Here is a 20,550-nt window from a genome sequence, read left to right as displayed (position 1 = left end):
AATTATAGGCAGAGATTTATTGCGTCTTGCTCTGGTGATTTCACAGTTGCAGTAGATGGAAAAGAGGAGCGAATTTTTGGGGGAAGAAGCAGAGGCTTAGCACACACCCATGTGCTTGCCATGTATAGTCATGCACAGTAATTAGAAGCGAGTGGGGTTTTCAGGTTTAAGTCTGTAATGCAAATACATTCAGCATCACTAAGGCTGGTTGCCCCTGCTGGAGTGTAGGCAGTCACAGAGAATACACACGGTGGTGGTCTGAAAAAAAAACAGCTTGGACATGTGCATTTAAATAAATTTAAAAAAAAGGTTTCAGAATGTGTCAGTCTGTAAAAGTGATTTCAAATTGTAAAAAGAGATTTTCACTTGGCCCGAAAAAAAAAGAGCAGTAAGTGTGCTTTCAAATTGGCAAAGAAATTTCGTTTTGGCACTAATGTGAAAACATGACTCTGTGTGCATAGAAGAATTATAGGCAGAGATTTATTGCGTCTTGCTCTGGTGATTTCACAGTTGCAGTAGATGGAAAGGGGGAGCGAATTTTTGGGGGAAGAAGCAGAGGCTTAGCACACACCCATGTGCTTGCCATGTATAGTCATGCACAGTAATTAGAAGCGAGTGGGGTTTTCAGGTTTAAGTCTGTAATGCAAATACATTCAGCATCACTAAGGCTGGTTGCCCCTGCTGGAGTGTAGGCAGTCACAGAGAATACACACGGTGGTGGTCTGAAAAAAAAATAGCTTGGACATGTGCATTTAAATAAAATTAAAAAAAAGGTTTCAGAATGTGTCAGTCTGTAAAAGTGATTTCAAATTGTAAAAAGAGATTTTCACTTGGCCCGAAAAAAAAAGAGCAGTAAGTGTGCTTTCAAATTGGCAAAGAAATTTCGTTTTGGCACTAATGTGAAAACATGACTCTGTGTGCATGGAAGAATTATAGGCAGAGATTTATTGCGTCTTGCTCTGGTGATTTCACAGTTGCAGTAGATGGAAAGGGGGAGCGAATTTTTGGGGGAAGAAGCAGAGGCTTAGCACACACCCATGTGCTTGCCATGTATAGTCATGCACAGTAATTAGAAGCGAGTGGGGTTTTCAGGTTTAAGTCTGTAATGCAAATACATTCAGCATCACTAAGGCTGGTTGCCCCTGCTGGAGTGTAGGCAGTCACAGAGAATACACACGGTGGTGGTCTGAAAAAAAAACAGCTTGGACATGTGCATTTAAATAAATTTAAAAAAAAGGTTTCAGAATGTGTCAGTCTGTAAAAGTGATTTCAAATTGTAAAAAGAGATTTTCACTTGGCCCGAAAAAAAAGAGCAGTAAGTGTGCTTTCAAATTGGCAAAGAAATTTCGTTTTGGCACTAATGTGAAAACATGACTCTGTGTGCATAGAAGAATTATAGGCAGAGATTTATTGCGTCTTGCTCTGGTGATTTCACAGTTGCAGTAGATGGAAAAGAGGAGCGAATTTTTGAGGGAAGAAGCAGAGGCTTAGCACACACCCATGTGCTTGCCATGTATAGTCATGCACAGTAATTAGAAGCGAGTGGGGTTTTCAGGTTTAAGTCTGTAATGCAAATACATTCAGCATCACTAAGGCTGGTTGCCCCTGCTGGAGTGTAGGCAGTCACAGAGAATACACACGGTGGTGGTCTGAAAAAAAAACAGCTTGGACATGTGCATTTAAATAAATTTAAAAAAAAGGTTTCAGAATGTGTCAGTCTGTAAAAGTGATTTCAAATTGTAAAAAGAGATTTTCACTTGGCCCGAAAAAAAAAGAGCAGTAAGTGTGCTTTCAAATTGGCAAAGAAATTTCGTTTTGGCACTAATGTGAAAACATGACTCTGTGTGCATAGAAGAATTATAGGCAGAGATTTATTGCGTCTTGCTCTGGTGATTTCACAGTTGCAGTAGATGGAAAGGGGGAGCGAATTTTTGGGGGAAGAAGCAGAGGCTTAGCACACACCCATGTCCTTGCCGTGTATAGTCATGCACAGTATTTACAAGCCAGTGGGGTTTTCAGGTTTAAGTCTGTAATGCAAATACATTCAGCATCACTAAGGCTGGTTGCCCCTGCTGGAGTGTAGGCAGTCACAGAGAATACACACGGTGGTGGTCTGAAAAAAAAACAGCTTGGACATGTGCATTTAAATAAATTTTAAAAAAAGGTTTCAGAATGTGTCAGTCTGTAAAAGTGATTTCAAATTGTAAAAAGAGATTTTCACTTGGCCCGAAAAAAAAAGAGCAGTAAGTGTGCTTTCAAATTGGCAAAGAAATTTCGTTTTGGCACTAATGTGAAAACATGACTCTGTGTGCATAGAAGAATTATAGGCAGAGATTTATTGCGTCTTGCTCTGGTGATTTCACAGTTGCAGTAGATGGAAAAGAGGAGCGAATTTTTGGGGGAAGAAGCAGAGGCTTAGCACACACCCATGTGCTTGCCATGTATAGTCATGCACAGTAATTAGAAGCGAGTGGGGTTTTCAGGTTTAAGTCTGTAATGCAAATACATTCAGCATCACTAAGGCTGGTTGCCCCTGCTGGAGTGTAGGCAGTCACAGAGAATACACACGGTGGTGGTCTGAAAAAAAAACAGCTTGGACATGTGCATTTAAATAAATTTAAAAAAAAGGTTTCAGAATGTGTCAGTCTGTAAAAGTGATTTCAAATTGTAAAAAGAGATTTTCATTTTAAAAACTATTTTTTAAAAAAACAAATGAATAAATATTTTTTTGAGTGAGTATGGTAAGTCAATAATAATAATTGTAGTCTCTCAAGGACCTTCTAATGTGATAAATGATTTTTAGTGTTTTTTTTAAAAAATAAAAAAAAAGGTACGCTTACCGTACGCGTACGGTAAAAAAAAATAAAAAAAAGTTTTTAAAAACATATGTAAAAAAAAGATGAAAGATAAGGTTGGCTCTTAAAAGAACCGTTGTGTTCATGCAGGGACAGAGGAAAGAAAGATTGGGAATATTAGACGGTACGACAAGTGTGCTGATCTATTTTACTGTTCACCAGGGAAACACTGGTCTCCCTATAAGTAATTAGATCGTGACAAGTGGCGCACCGTACTTCAACCCTCGCAAACCGAGGGTTAATTTCCAGAGGGCCAGCAAAAGGAGATTCTCCCCCCACAGATGAAGGGCTCACCTGACCTGCAGAAGAAGGAGTCTGCCCTGCAGGTGATGGTCCAGGCTGAGCTGCTGTGGATGTACTGGCTCGTCTTTCTGAAGAGTTACCTCCAAAAAGATGACCATGTGTCCTTCTGTGTACATCCTGGAGGTGTCTCTTCATGGTGTGATTCCCAAAGGAATACTTCCTGTTAGGATTACCTCTAGAAAGTACACGCTTACACAGCTTGCAAGTAACTAAGGGTGCATTCACCTTTTGCTGGCCTTCTGGAAAAGTAAAATAATCCCAAACATAAGAAGGCTTTACTTTCCTCGCTCTCTGCCTCAAGACAGTGCTGCTGGTGCTAGCCTCACTCTCAGAAGAGCTCTGCTGTTCTGCCATCGTATCCCAAAGACAAACCAGCTCCTTCTCCCAAGGGATCACAAGCAGAAATGAGGGGAATGGGTGTGGTGTAGGAGAGTTCTAGAACTGAAAGTAGTTTCAACCAATCAAAAGTTGTGTTTCATGATCACATGACCTACCGTACGCTTACGGTACGCTTACGGTACGCTTACGGCAAAAGTGCGCATGCGCGTAAAAAAGACACGCGCTTGCGCGCATGCGCATAACAGTCACTCCCCGGCACTTCCGCGTAACGTGCGCGTGTTGCGTAAGCGCGCACGCGTCCCACGCGCAGTACGCGCGGCTACGCAAAGTACGTAACTATACGCAAGCAGCGTAGATAGATTACGGACGTTGCGTAAACCGTACGCTTACCGTGAGCTTACGGTACGCGTACTATAAAAAAAAAAAAAAAAAAAAAAAAAAAAAATCTGGAAATAAATTTTACATGTTTATTTTAAAAAATATATATAAAAAAAATATTTAAGGATTTAAAAAATTAAAGCATAGTCTTTATAAAAGATAAGAAAATTAAATTAAAAATATGTTTGAAAAAAATGAAGAATAAAAAAAAAAAATAGCATTTAAAAAACCTTGCAAATTCAATGAAAAAACCATGGGTTTCACACACGTTATAGTTAGGAATTAGCATTTAAAAAACCTTGGAAATTCACTGAAAAAACCATGGGTTTCACACACGTTATAGTTAGGAATTAGCATTTAAAAAACCTTAGAAATTCACTGAAAAAACCATAGGTTTCACACACGTTATAGTTAGGAATTAGCATTTAAAAAACCTTAGAAATTCAGTGAAAAAACCATAGGTTTCACACATGTTATAGTTAGCTGGACATTTTACTCGTAAAAAACCAATGAAATTGCCCCGTTATAGTTAGTTCAGCTAACTATAACTCGCGCGCCCGCAATGCACTGCTGATGACGTCACATATTACATCACTCATGACATGGTCAGTGACATCACTCATGACATCACTGATGACATCTCAAATGACATCACTGATGACATCACTGATGACATCATCCTTGTGATAGAGTGGCAGACCTCCTCTCACCTTAATATAAGCTTTGATACACACATTCAAAAATAGAGACTAAAAATTTCAAAACAATGGACATACCAATACCAGTTACAACAACCTCTTCAGTAATTCTAAGATCCACATACACATCCACTCATTCACCAACAGTCCTATACAGTCACTCATACATGTACTCACTCATCATATGTACTCATACATCTATACATCCTGTTACACAATGCCACTCATCCATAGAGTTACTCACACACATAGTCACTCATGCTAATAAAGAATAAAACATACATTTACTTGCATATACAGTAATACACACACCACCATACTTACTTCTACGGAAACTTACACATACTTAGTCTTTTAAACAATCACTTATAGAAACACATACTTATTCATACAGGAACTCTTTCAATCTCTCCCTCTCACATATACTCACATATATACACCAATAGTCACATATACTAGTTTAAAACATATGTAGTTACTCCTGAAGACACTATTGAGACAGTCATTCACTCACTAACACACCCATACACACACTCATCCACCCATACAGTCCTGCACACATGCTGTCTTCAACACATACAAACAGTGAGTCACTCATTCATGCATCTATGCACTACGTAATACCCCCCACCGTACCATACAGACACTCAGACTGATACTCAAAAAAACAACTAATAACCTATATAGACACCCATGTAGCTACTCACCAACCCATGCAGCCACTTATACACAAAGTGAGAGATACACTTAATCAGTCAGTTACACAATCAATTTTTCAAAAACAAATCATCCATTTAGACACTTATATACCCATTTATTCTTCCATCGACCTTGAGATATACATATATAAAACATATTTAATTTTCAGAAAAACACACATTCACTGGATGATGTCATCAGTGATGTCATCAGTGATGTCATTTGAGATGTCATCAGTGATGTCATGAGTGATGTCACTGACCATGTCATGAGTGATGTAATATGTGACGTCATCAGCAGTGCATTGCGGGCGCGCGAGTTATAGTTAGCTGAACTAACTATAACGGGGCAATTTCATTGGTTTTTTACGAGTAAAATGTCCAGCTAACTATAACATGTGTGAAACCTATGGTTTTTTCACTGAATTTCTAAGGTTTTTTAAATGCTAATTCCTAACTATAACGTGTGTGAAACCTATGGTTTTTTCAGTGAATTTCTAAGGTTTTTTAAATGCTAATTCCTAACTATAACGTGTGTGAAACCCATGGTTTTTTCAGTGAATATATATATATATATATATATATATATATATATATTACCTACTGGTGGTCGCCAGTAGGTTGTGATAGTTAGGACCTATTTGCCATAGGAAATCCGCAATATTCTATTCCCAATAAGTCTGGCGGCAGTTGATGAATCCTTGCAAAATTTTCCAAACTTTTGGCCAGCTCCGCTCCTACCCTGAAAGTTTCGTGATGATTCATCAAGCAAGGGCCGAGAAAAAAGGGGGGCCCCAAAAAGCGTTTTCCCCATGCAATTTCCCTTAGGATCTGTTGTCGCAGCTACAGCCCGAACCGCTGAATGGAATGACTCCAAATTTGGCAAACAGGTAGTCCTCAGTTCAGACTCGTGCCTTTTGCATAAATGGTGTGAATCTGTTCAGTAGTTCTTGAGAAAATTAGAGTCAAAAGTACATAAATATCTTTGGCCGGGGAGGATCCGCGGACCCTACCCGCACCGTATGCGCACCGTCCCCGAACCGAGCACACACCCTCCCGATCGCATGCTGAATGTTAATTGGCTGTCGAGTGTCTGTCTACATTCGAAACCAGGAACTGTTGGTGGCCATTTTCTGCCTCGGTAGAAGCGAGGCTGAAGAAGCAAGGGTAATAAGTTTGTAAAACATATAAAGGGGGCAGAGTGGAAATTCTCTGACCCTCAAGAGGTGCTTAGGGGGTCCGAGAAGGACCTCCTGGTGCCCCCTTTTTAAAAAAAAAAAACGGTGAACGCATGCACTGTGCGCGCATCCTATCGCGTTGGGTGTACGGATTCTCTTGCGTGGTGCGCGGATCCACGGATTTTTTTTTTAAAAAAAGACAAGATATCATTGGTTGTATGACTACTTTCTACACTGAAAGGTAGGGTGTATATTTCTGTTTTTTAAAGGTATGATTCTTATTGGTTAACAAAAACAGATTGTAAGGAACATTATATATGATAAGCTGATATGTTGAAAAGTCAAGCACACTTCCTGTCTTGTTTAGCAACATTGTGTGCTGAACTTGTGACCTATGTGCTCAGTGCAGTGTTTCATGACCTGTTTCTATGGTAAGAGGCAGAAGGCATATTGGGGGGAGGGTTGAAATGTATTTCAGTTGGAAAGGGTTGAAATGTTTAACCAATCGAAATGTGTGTTTGCTTTTGAATGTATGTGTGAAGGATTGTGATTTGATGTTTACATGTATATGTGAGGAAAATGAAAGGGAAACTTTTTCATTCTTTGTTTTTGCTGAGAGGTGCACAGTGCATAGATTCTGTAAAAGAAAATCTGGTGTGTGACTGATATACTTCTTAATCTACAAAACAACTTGAAAGGTAAGTTATTTAATTGTGAGGGGATGTATGTAGAGTATTTTGATTTTAATCAGACTAATGTATTTCTCCTGCTAAAGTGTAGGGAGTACTTTTTTTCTCTACAATCTTATTGACAGTGTGTGTGCATGTAGAAACCATTCTGTGATAAGCATTTGTGTTTTTCATTTGTTTGCAGACAGATAATTGTGCTGTTTTTATATTTTGGTAGAATTAGAAACCAGTCATTGTTTATGAATTTGTGAAATTAGTTATGTTATGTTTCTATACTAAAATGTAGTACTTCTTCTAGATGAAGAAATGTGTTTTGGTATAGTGCAATGGATAGTGTTGTTTGTCTAGAATCACACAGTGAGTATGTGTGCATTTGGGAACCACTGTGAGAGAAGCATTTGGTAACATTGTGTATTTGCTGACATATAACTGTTTTAAAACCTGTCATGTTGTCAAGTTTTAGTAGCATTTGAAGCCAGTCTTTGCTTATGCATTGATAAAATAAGTCATGCTTTGACACTAATGTGCTGTACTTTAATATGTAGATTGTGTGTAGTCTCCTTACCCCTTGCACAGTAGTGAATGAGTTTTGGTAAGCTGCTAGGGATAGTGTTGCTTGTCTAGAATCACACTGTGAGTCTGTGTGCTTTTGGGAACCACTGTGAGAGAAGTATGTGGTAATATCATGTATTTGCTGACAATAACTGTTTTAAAACCTGTCTTGTTGTCAAGTTTTAGTAGCATTAGAAGGCAGTTTTTGCTTATGCTTTTATTAAATGAGTCAGGCTTTGATACAAAAGTGCAGTCCTGAAATATGTAGATTGTGTGCAGTTCTCTTACCACTTGCACTGTAGTGAATGAGTTTTGGTAAACTCCTAGGGATAGTGGTGCTTGTCTAGAATCACACTGTGAGTTATTGTGTATTTGGGAACCACTGTGAGAGAAGCATTTGGTAACATCGTGTATTTTCTGACAGATAACTTTTTTAAAACCTGTCATGTTGTCAAGTTTTAGTAGCATTAGAAGCCAGTCTTTGCTTATGCGTTGATTAAATGAGTTAGGCTTTGACACAAAAGTGCAGTCCTGAAATATGTAGATTGTGTGCAGTTCCCTTACCACTTCCACAGTAGTGCATGATTTTTGGTAAACTCCTAGGTATAGTGGTTGTTGTCTAGAATCACACTGTGAGTCTGTGTGTTTTTGGGAACCACTGTGAGAGAAGTATTTGGTAACATCATGTATTTGCTGACAGATAACTCTTTTAAAACCTGTCATGTTGTCAAGTTTTAGTAGCATTAGAAGCCAGTCTTTGGTTATGCATTGATAAAATGATTCATGCTTTGACACTAAAGTGCAGGACTGAAATATGTAGTTTGTGTGCAGTCCCCTTACCCCTTCCACAGTAGCGAATGAGTTTTGGTAAGCTGCTAGGGATAGTGTTGCTTGTCTAGAATCACACTGTGAGTCTGTGTGCATTTGGGAACCACTGTGAGAGAAGCATTTGGTAACGTTGTGTTTTTGCTGACAGATAATTGTTTTAAAACCTGTCATGTTGTCAAGTTTTAGTAGAATTAGAAGCCAGTTTTTGCTTATGCGTTGATTAAATGAGTTAGGCTTTGACACAAAAGTGCAGTCCTGAAATATGTAGATTGTGTGCAGTTCCCTTATCAGTTCCACAGTAGTGAATGATTTTTGGTAAACTCCTAGGTATAGTGGTTGTTGTCTAGAATCACACTGTGAGTCTGTGTGCATTTGGGAACCACTGTGAGAGAAGCATTTGGTAACATCGTGTATTTTTTAGCAGATAACTCTTTTAAAACCTGTCATATTGTCAAGTTTTAGTAGCATTAGAAGCCAGTCTTTGCTCATGCGTTGATTAAATGAGTCATGCTTTGACACTAATGTGCTGTACTTAAATATGTAGATTGTGTGCAGTACCATTACCTCTTCTAGACTAGTGAATACGTTTTGGTAAACTGCTAGGGATAGAGTTGCTTGTCTAAAATCACACCGTGAGTCTGTGTACATTTGGGTAAGGATTGTGAGAGAAGCATTTGGTAACATAGTGTATTTGATGACAGATAACTGTTTTCAAATCGGTCATGTTGTCAAGTTTTAGTAGCTTTAGAAGCTATTCTTTACTTATGCATTGATAAAATGAGTCAGGGTTTGACACTAAAGTGCAGTACCATGTACTATTCTCTTCACTGTACCAGAACTGAAAATTTAAAAGTTTTACCCAGGCACTAACCTAGCAGTAGTCTGATGATTTAGTCAGTTTCCAAGTACTCATGTTGTGAACCATACATTACCACATAGATTGCTTCAAATGTCTATGTAGTATTCATGCAGTCTTCTAACATACTATACACTTGTCTTTCACATTTTCAATTCACTAGTCAGTATCCATACACTTCCTGGAAACACCCTGTAACTCCCTTTGTAGTCCTCTAGTGATCCATTCAGCATCATGTACTAATCCATTCACTGTGCCAAAACCCAAACACTTATACATTCACCAAGATACTATATTTGCAGTTCTCTAATCATTTAGTCAGTGCCTAAGTATTCATTAGGGGTGGGCGGAATTTGCGAAATCCACTTTCGCAAATTATTGCGAAAATGTTTAAAATTATCGCAAACAAGCGGAAATATCGCGAAGATGCGGAATTTTTATTCCCGCATGTTCGCGAGATTTTCTGCATGGTTGCGGGTCGCCAACTTACCCATGTGGTTGCTCGCGGGCGCGGCCATCTTGTTTTGAGTTGTCTCATGGTGCATGATCGCGAGAAGAAAGACGTGATCGCGCGACGCATGACGTCACTGCGGGCGCGAACTGTCGCGAGACAGCGCAAATGGCTAAAAACAATCCAACATCTCATGGAGAACGCGACCGGATCAAGAAAACTTGTCGGCGAACTCAGGGATTCAGGTAAGGCAATTGCGCGCGCGCGAGAATGTATTATTTTACAGCGCGAGCAAGAAACAAATTATCGCCAAGCTGCGGAGAGTGGAAATTTTGACATCTTTGTGCTCTCCGCGGAACGCGAAAATGTCAAATTATCGCAACTTCCGCGAACGGAACGAAATTTTCGCCCAGGCCTAGTATTCATGCACTGAGCAAGGCCTTGGCACATGGACTGCTTCAAACCCCTATCCACTATGTATGCAGTCTTCTAACCACCTAGACACTTGTCTTTCACACTTTTAATTCTCTAGTCCGTATCCATACAGTCCAGCAAACATCGTCACTCCCTTTGCACTCCTCTAGTGACCCATTCAGTACCAAGTACTAATCCATTCCCTGTGCGAAAAGCCTACCACTTATAAATTCACCTAGGCACTCTCCTTGCTGTACTCTAATCATTCAGTCAGTACCCAAGTACTCATGCAGTGAGCCAGGCCTTAGCACATGGACTGCTTTAAATGCCTATCCAGTATGGATGCAGTCCTCTAATCACCTACACAGTTGTCTTTCACACCTTCATTTCCCTAGTTAGTATTCATACACTTCTAGCAAACAACCTGTCACTCACCCAGTGTGTCTCCTTATAGTACTGTAATCATTTAGTCAGTTAGCATGTAGTCTTTTAGTGAGGTAGGCTTTAGGGCATGAACTGCTTCAAAGTAGTATGCACTATGAATGTAGTGTTTTAACGATCGTCACACTTGTGGTTCAGGGCTATAGTTTCTTAGTCAGTTTTTATATAAAATGTGTTTGTACAGTAATGGAATAGTATAAATTTGAAAGTTATTAATATACATTTTTTGTGATTCTTTTTTACAGATACAGAACAGGAGTGTTTCTCATCTGTTTGCAATCTTCTCGTGCAAGATTGTTTGGATGAAGGGTCATTAGGTGTTTCATCATACTTGCCGCGCCGCACGAGTATTTTTTGTTAGGATCCCCTCGTAACAGAACTCTTTTGCAAATCTTGCGCGTGATGAAGGTGGCATTGGTCTTTATTTGCCCCTCGAGAAAAGTAGAACATTTCCACACCACTGAAGGAAAACGTTGTGGGCGTGGTGCATCCTCCAAAAATTCATCCTTAGATCCGGTGAATATTTTAAAGCGACAACATTTACAGTTTTTGTAAGTTAAAATTATAAAATTTTGTTAGCTGTATGCATTTTATATATCTGTGATTTGTATCTTGTTTTTTTTTTGAGAATAGCATGTTGGTTTTTTTTTAACAATCTTTGAGATTGTTTTTTTTTTGCCCGCTGTTAAGTGATGAGTACGATTGAAATCACTATTTTTAGTGAAATTTAATATATTCTGAGAACAGCAAAAAAGGCAAAAAAATAACTTTGTGGAAATGATGCTGTGTTGTAAAAAATGTATTATTACATGTTATATATATATATATATATATACATATATATATATATATTTTTCTTTCACATATCCAAATTTTAAAATAAGCAATTTTTATGAATTAAGATTGGAAAGAAAATGTGAAAAAAATGTGTACCATTTTTTATTCCTATTACTGTGAAGGTAAGTTAACTAAGTCTCAATATGCAGAATGAGGAGGTCTGCAAGAAGCTACAAAGCTGAAACATGTTTCTAAAAACACTCTGTTTATACCCATGTAGTTTTGAAATCTGACCATAATCAGATATCATTTGCCCTGCAAAAAAAGAGATTTGAGGGGTTCATAATATTTCCCATTTTAGCTATTGAAGGACCGCAATTATTTCAATCATTCTTCTTTGAACATCTTTGCAGACAAAACTCTGTGGTTACCTTCTATCATTCGCAAGGAATTTTAAAACTGGAAATATGTCACTTTTTGTAACATAGTTATTGCGCAAGACACTCTTTCATATTTACAAAGAGAGGAAAAGGCACTCTGTGCACTTTTTATACTCCATGTAAATACAACCACATCATGCAGACCACTTTGTGTTGAAAGGGTGTTCTATAAGTGTTGTTGTGCATGATTGTACTTAATACTCATAGAACAAGACACATGTCTAGATTTATCAGAAATCATAAATCTCGATATGTGTGTGAATGGTGCACCATTCTAAAATTGGTGTAGGAAAGCACAACAAGGAGAATTGTTTTAATTTCTCCACATTTTTATATCTTCAATGCATGCTGAAATGCATTTTCTCATTGTTTTTGTGCAGGAAGGTGTGTCTTCCTGTAGAAAAACAAACAGCACATGACACAGATATCCTTGCACTATGGTGCAAGGGTGCCTGTGTCACCACATGGCTGCAGTTTAAGCAGCCGTGCAGACAGAAGCATAGATTTGCAACATATTTATGTACATATATTGCATCCCTGTGCTTCGGAAGTACTACAGCACACTGCAGTTAAAGAGGTTACTGTGTGATGCTGCAGCGCTTCCTCATAGTTCTGCACTTATACATTCACCATACGCTACTAATGCATTCATTCAGTCAATTACGTACTACACATACATTCATCTAAACTTTCACACACTAACAAAGAAATTTAGCTCTTTTTTAAACCAGGAAAGTTAGTTCTTAGAAGAAGTTTTTTTTTTCTTCTTTTATATTTTTTTCGGGTTTTCTGAACAATTTTTAACTTTTTTTGTTTTTTCTGCAAAAAAAACAAACAAAAAACAAAACAGGAGAAACCAAACAATGAACTTCACTGAACATGAAAAAAATAAAAAAATAAACTAGCAAATGTGACTTTCTTGCCGGCGGCAGATCAGATCGATCGTCTGCTCACCGTAGCACAAAGTCGCTTTGCACTTAGTGCAGAGCACTTTTAAATATTTAAATTGAGGACGGATGTCCAAGGTTTGGGCTTATGGATGCACTATTGATGTGCTCGGCTGCGATGAGGTGGAAGGCGCAGGAGCAGGAGTGTTTCTCATCCGTTTGCACTCTTGTTGTGCAAGATTGTTTGGATGAAGGGTCCTCAGGTGCTTCATCATACTTGCCGTGCCGCACGAGTATTTCTTGTTAGGATCCCCTCGCGACAGCACTCTTTTGCAAATCTTGCACGTGACCAAGGTGGCATTGGTCTTATTCTGCCCCTCGGGAAAAGTAAAAAATGTCCACACCACTGAAGAAAAACGTTCTTTGGATGGTGCCTCCACCAAAAATTCATCCTCTGATGAGTGAGGAGATGCAGGTGATGCCTGCTGCCCTGAAGCCATTTTTATTTGAAAAAAGTTAGAGCTAAGTGTAAACATAGTCTAAAAAATCTTCTCTGCAAAGAGATGCTCCTCCAAAGAAGGTGAAAGAAGAATGATTGAATTGAGTGGGGTCTTTCAGTACTTAGAACAGGATGTGTAATGAACCAATCAAATCTCTTTTTTTGCAGGTCACATGGGATCCGCGCACCCTGCGCATACGCAGCACGCACCCAGCGCGCATCCGCGAAATTGAATTAAAAAAATTAATAGGATTAGCTGTAAAAATATATTAGTTTTAAGACTAGTTTAGAGTTTGTCTTCAATTAATATTCACATGAAATACATATATATGTTTTTTTAAATGTTAAATATTTTGCGGGATCCGCGCACCTACCGTGTCATAGACGCAGATGAGGCATCGCGGAAGCGCGTAAACGTCGTGTTACGTACATCAAACGTGTCGCGTATAGCCTGGGAGTTGCGTACCAGTCGCATTGCGATGGCACACTAAACACGTACCCAGCGCATACCATGCACGGATGCTAACACGTAGGGATCGAGAACGGTGCGCTTAGGGTGCGCGGATCCAAAAACATTGTAAAAAAATATATAAGATAAAGTTTTGAACATATAGTTTAAAAAATATTTTGAAAAATATAAAAAAATATGTTTGAAAAACCCATTAAATTCAAATAATATTTTTTAATTTTTAAAAGAATTAATTGAAAAAATAAGTCTAAAAAATTGTGATAAAAAGATGATATCTTCACAGATAAGTTAAAGATAGGAATTAGCATTAAAAAAACCTTTGAAATTCACTGAAAAAACCATAGGTTTCATGCACGTTATAGTTAGGAATTGGCATTTAAAAAAACTTTGAAATTCATTGAAAAAACCAAAGGTTTCAGGGGCGTTATAGTTATGATTTGGCATTTAAAAAACCTTATAAATTCACAAAAAAACCCATAGGTTTCAGGGGTGTTATAGTTAGCTGGACATTTCCCTGGCACAAAACCCAAGAAATTCCCCTGTTATAGTTAGTTCAGCTAACTATAACTCGCGCCCCCGCAATGCACTGCTGATGACGTCATATATTACATCACTCATGACATGGTCAGTGAAATCACTGATGACATCACTGATGACATCTCAAATTACATCACTGATGACATCACTGATGACATCATCCATGTGATAAATTACTGTATCTTCTCACACCCTAATTTAACCGTTGATACACCAACTCAAAATTTCAGATGTCCATTCTCAAAACCATAGATACTCCAATACCAATAACTACATACCCACTCATTAACTCTGCATACACCTCCACTCACTCACCTGTACAGTCACTCATACTTACAGTCACTCCGTACAAGACTATCATATGCATTTATACACCTACATAGACACTCACACACCACCAATCATCCATAGAGGTACTCTCACACCTAGTCAGTCATGCAAATAATTAATCACACTCCCATTTACTCACCTATGCAGTTATACACACTCAAGTTCACTTACTTATAAATATAGTACCACATTCATTGATACAAGCACTCACTCATCCATACAGCCACTCTCACAATCACACACTCTCACATATACCTACTTATATACTCTTAGATGCATATATACTGCCTTTCACATATGTAGTTAGTCACACATGTACCACTGAGATATACTTTCAATCCCTAACACACCCATACATACATTCACTCAACCATACAGTTAATCACAGATGCACTCTTAAAACCATGCACCCATAGAATCACCCACTCACACATCTATGCACACACCCTACCCACACAAACACTCAGGCACCCATACAGATACTCTGACAACCAATCAATAACCCATATAGACACTCATATAGCTATTCACAAAACCATGCAGCCACTTATACACCAACAGACAGACACATACAGACATTCACACAGTTTAGTCACTCGTCTGCAGTAAGATACATTTAATTACTCACTTATAGAGTCAGTTATGCACCTAGAAAATCATCCATTCACACACTTGTACAGCCACTCATTCTTTCACAGGCCTTTCACTATAAATAGATAAAACATATTTAAAATTTACAGAAACACACAGTCACTGGATGACGTCATCAGTGATGTCATCAGTGATGTCATTTGAGATGTCATCAGTGATGTCATCAGTGATGTCATTGACCATGTCATGAGTGATGTAATATGTGACGTCATCAGCAGTGCATTGCGGGGGCGCAAGTTATAGTTAGCTGAACTACCTATAACAGGGGAATTTTTAAGGTTTTGTACGAGGGAAATGTCCAGCTAACTATAACACCCCTGAAACCTATGTTTTTTTAGTGAATATATATATATATATATATATCTTACCTTATCGTCTCCAACCCTTAACCATACTCACCCTAAACCCTCACCATAGAGCCCTACAGAAACCCTTGCTACCCAAATACCAAATACTCTCACGCACCCTAAACCCCAAACAAACTCTTGCCACCCAAATACCCACACCCTCCCTAAACCCAAAAAATAACCTTGGCACTCAAACACCCTTACCCACCATAAATACTTTAAATGTTTTTGCCATGCAAATATCCTTACCCACCCTAAACCCTAAAAATACCCTAACTACCCAAACATGTTACCCACTCTAAACGCTAGAAATCCCCTTGTCACTCAAATACCTTTACTCACCCTAACCCTTAAAAATACCTTGCAACCTAAATCCACCTACCCTCCCTAAACCCTAAGACTATCCTTGCCACCCAAATACTCTTACCTACCCTAAACCCTAAAGTAAACCCTTGTCACCCAACAAGTCACCTATCCTTAACCCTAAACATACCCTAGTCACCCAATATGCACACCAACTACTAAACCACAAAAACGCCCTTCTCCTAACATATACATATATATCAACTGGGTTTTGGCTTATCACTTCATCCTGTGGTCTACTCATGTCCAGAGTGAAGTGTTCTTCGACATCCAGGATTGAGTACTCCATATGAACATTCTGTTTAAAAGATCCCTCCACACAATGGGGTGTACTTTATCCAGTGGTTTCTCAAATAAGCATTCTGGATGCTCCATACAAACACAGGGTTGTCTCTCCTCTCCCAGTACCTACTAATCCCTCCAATGATCTCCTCATCTTGAACCTTGAGGGCTCCTAAAAGTGAGAGGCTCCTCATTTCCTGTACTCTAGATGGACACCCCACTCAAGCACTGGAAATGTGCCCTTTTTCTGCCCTTTTCATTTCTCTCACCCTGATTTTCTTTTTTTTGGTCTTTTTACTGAACACTATTTTTTATGGCAGTGCATGGTGGGAGAACAATTTATAGTTATCACAGAGAACTATAAATGGTAACTTTCAGATTTTTTTCATGTTTACAACATAATTATTTCGGAAAAATGTGACACTTAATTGTCTCTTTAACTTTAGGTTTTTTCAACAATTTTTTTTGGGTTTTTCAACATTAAGGGCCCGATTCCGATGTTGTTAGGAAAGCCCTCCAAATGACTCAGATCTGGAGAGATTTCCAAACAAAGCGTGATCCATTAGTCCGAGCGACCGATTTCGATAAGTCAGTATAGTGACAGCCTCGGTTCTGTCAGATTCCCTTGGAACTCAATGGGAGCCTCTGTTCAGAACGAGAACACAGGCTCCCATTGTAGAATGGGGTGGTTGGGGAAAACCTTGCACCCTGTGACAGTCACCCCATGGTTCCTGCCACACTGTGCATGGCTTGAAAGGGGGGTCCCTTGGGTACCCCCATGGGCCTGATTTGGAGGCTCCTGAGAAAAGGGGAGACGATTAGTTCTGGAGAAAACGATTCGGTCACCATACTCGCTCGCTCGGAAACAAACCCATTGAGCTATATGAATCAGATCTGAAAGGCTTGACCTGTACAAATGCCTCTCAGAACCGATTTGGACAGCCCAAATGGTTTTCCAGGCATTGTACTCGGTCGTTGGGAAGTGCGTATAAATCGGTCCGAAACAAGTGCTCCAGATTGGATTTGGCAAACATGAATCAGATTCGTAGCCCTTACAAACAACATCAGAATCGACCCCTTAATGTTTAACTATACTTTTCATGTGCACATAACTATAACGTTCCTTTAACCTTTCATTGGTTTCTAAAATAAGCTTAAAATATAAAGTTAATTTACATGTACTCCTAACTATAACGCCCCTTTAACATTTTGGTTTTTTCACTGAATTTCTCTGTTTTTTTAATGCAAAGTTAAATATTATTACCAAACTTAACTATAACGTCACTTAAATCATTGCTATTTTCTAAGATTTTGTAGGCTTTTTTTACATTACTTTTATTTCTGTATGTAATGCCAATCCCATGCTGCACACAACCTTCACTATGTGCAACCTGGGTTTGGCCATAGAGTCTGCCCGATGGCCAGTCCCTGTGTGCAGTAAAAACTCTCTGTGCAGTCCCCTGTATGTTACAAACTCTCTGTCATGCATGTGGTAGGTTTTGCATTCACTTTCTAGAATTCAATTTGCTTAAATGTATTCTTGAACTTTTTTAACTTAATTTATTTTACAATAAGTACTTAGGGGCATATTTACAAAATTCTAATGCAGTGCAGAAAGTCACCTTGCTGCCCCATGCCAAAGGGAAACAGCAGGGATGTGTCATATTTATGGCCAAACAACACATCCCTGTCTTTCCATTGACTAGCTTTATTTAGGCAGCCTTGCACCATCACAGACAACCTTGTGCCATGGGGCAAGGATGCTTGTGTTGTTGTCAGTATTGTTTTTGTGCAGGAAGGGGCATCTTCCTGCACAAAAAGAATCCTAAGAGGCTTTTTTCTGTTTTATTGTGTGCTACATGATAGGGGTGGGCGGAATTTGCGTAGTCGCGCTACGCAAAGCTCCGCGAAACAGTAAAAAATCTCCACGAGCACGCCAACGTTCCGCGAACATGCGAAATTGCTTGTTCCGCCCATTTGCAATGCTTTTTTCTTGTTCGCGAATGCTGTTTGCATGCTCAGGGAGAAATATCTCGCGAATACGCATTTTAAAAGTGCAAACAAGCAAAAAATTTCCACGAAGCCTCGGATCGCAGAATTTGGGGCAATTCCCCGTTCTCCGCGGAACGCAAAATTATCCAAATTCTGTAAATTCCTTAAGTGGAATGGAATTTACCGCCCAGGCCTAGTACAGAATGCAGCACAGGTAGAAAAAGGAAAGACAGAGGGGAAAAGAAGGAGACATAGTGATAGTTATCCTCATTGTGCCCCCCCTGAGGAGGCACATCCCCAGTGGGCAAATTTACCAGAGACTTGTGTCACGTTTGCACCACACAAAGCTTTCCTTTTGATCATCCAGTTAAACAATACCAAAAAATCAAAGAAGGTTTAAAAAACAGAGGTTCTTTTTAGAACCACAATATTTTGGTAAAAGAAAATAATTAAGTATGTTGTTTGTGTTAGTGAATATTTGTTTGTGTGTGTGTGTGTGTGTGTATGAATGCAAATAAATGTTTATAGACATGCAACCATGTCCATGCCTGTGTATGTGTGTCTGAAAGAGTGTTTGTATTTTCGGGATATGACAAGTGTGATAGTGTGTGGGAGTGTAATTGCATGTGTGTGAGGTTATGTATGTCTGTGTCCATTTGTGCATCTGCATGACTGAGTGTATGTATGTGGTTGTGTGGTAGAAATGAATGAAAATGGGGATTCCGGAAGCTCTCTGATGGCTAATTGTCATCCTATTTTCATCAACTTGGAGTAGAGTTCAGATGAGGGGTCTAGGGACTGACCCATAAGATACCCACTCTGAAAAGCCTGAAGCAGGGATGTTTACTTGCCTCGCTTGATTTCCTTATTCCAAAGCAATCTACCACACAGGCTTTTTAAAAATAAATAACTTCCATCCCAAAATAATCATGCTAAAATTCCCCGCACCATGTCATATGCACTAGAATATGTTTCCATAAACAAATGGCATATCTTGAACATGAATGAAGGGAAATAAACGCAATGAGCCAAGCTACTCCAGTTCAAGCACTATGTCTAGAACTCTCGATAACTAGCGCCTACTCAAGACACTTGACCAACATATTTAGATGGGCATATAACCTATTGCATGCAGAAGAAAGCTCTTAGAGAGCCCTCTTAAAGCACAAATCTTTCAAGGTAAAACAAGAAAATCTCACAACAGGTTTAGAGCTTTTTCAATGCTCTATAACACTCTTGCAGTTTTTGTCACCTGCACATTTGCAGTTATTTTTTCAAAACATGACTCCGCGACTAAGTTTAGGCCTAGCCATTGCACAATGTTCCCAGTTATCACACTAAAGATCTTTCACAGTTACTCTAGAGTATAAGACTTACCTAAAATATTTGAGATACACCCTAGAACACATCATCCAAGACTGTATCATTATGCTTTATTTAGGGATCTTACCAATAAATGTCTACACAAAATATTGTAGCGATACAATTGACAAGACAGGATTATGCGAGCTCTGTAGAGGCGGAGTTCAAGATATAGCCCATGTATTATATATCTGCCCCAACAAAGTCCTGGTAAAAGCTTGGCATCAATTTTTTAAAATCGATAAGTTTTAGATATAACCTATTTACTATCAACAACATGATCACCTTAATTAGATCACCTCCAAATGAATTTGTTTGTTATAATTTGTATATATTTTTAAAATATTTTTTCACTATTGTAAAAATAATTTATGTATATAGTTTGGTATATTTATAATAATGTATCAATTTTGTATTCATTTTAAATTGTTGATCTTTCCTCATTTTTTCTTCTTTCTTTCCATGCTGTGAAAGAGGAAAATGTAACCAAGTATTGTTTTTGTGCAGTAAGGTGTCCCTTTCTGCACAAAAGCAGTCATCACCACAATGCAGCACCCTTGCAACATGACGCAAGGGTGCCTGCTCTGACGAATGACAGCCATTTGTGCACTAGCACAGGGAAAACCACACAGACATTGTTGTTAATACGATGCATCCCTGTAATTTAAAATGCGCAGCTCGGTGCAGCAAAATGGATTGCGAGGCAGTGCTGTGTCAGTTATTGTAAATGAGGCCCTGAGTTTGATTATACAAATGATTTGTTGATTTTTTGTAATTTAACGTCCCTCTCCATTTAGTTCCTCTGCTTCATGTGCCTTCCTTCCTGTTCACTGAAATATCAATATAACATTTTAGATCTGTTAAATAAATTTGCCCTAATGTTAGAGACAGGTGCTTTGGTGCAGCCATTTCTGAGTCTGTCTCTTCTAAAATA

At 38.8% G+C, this 20,550-nt stretch overlaps 1 long non-coding RNA gene across 5 annotated transcripts in view; it reads right to left on the bottom strand.

Annotated features, from left to right (window-relative positions):
- LOC146806014 (uncharacterized) overlaps window positions 1–20,550 on the bottom strand; it is a 664,408-nt gene that overhangs the window by 623,960 nt on the left and 19,898 nt on the right. The gene's annotated exons all lie outside the window — the stretch shown is intronic.

The sequence above is a fragment of the Triturus cristatus genome, chromosome 8 (assembly GCF_964204655.1).
Source record: "Triturus cristatus chromosome 8, aTriCri1.1, whole genome shotgun sequence".
In the NCBI taxonomy this organism is placed as follows: Eukaryota; Metazoa; Chordata; class Amphibia; order Caudata; family Salamandridae; genus Triturus; species Triturus cristatus.
The sequence above is the reverse complement of the archived record's forward strand: the minus strand, read 5'-3'. Positions and strand labels throughout refer to the sequence as shown.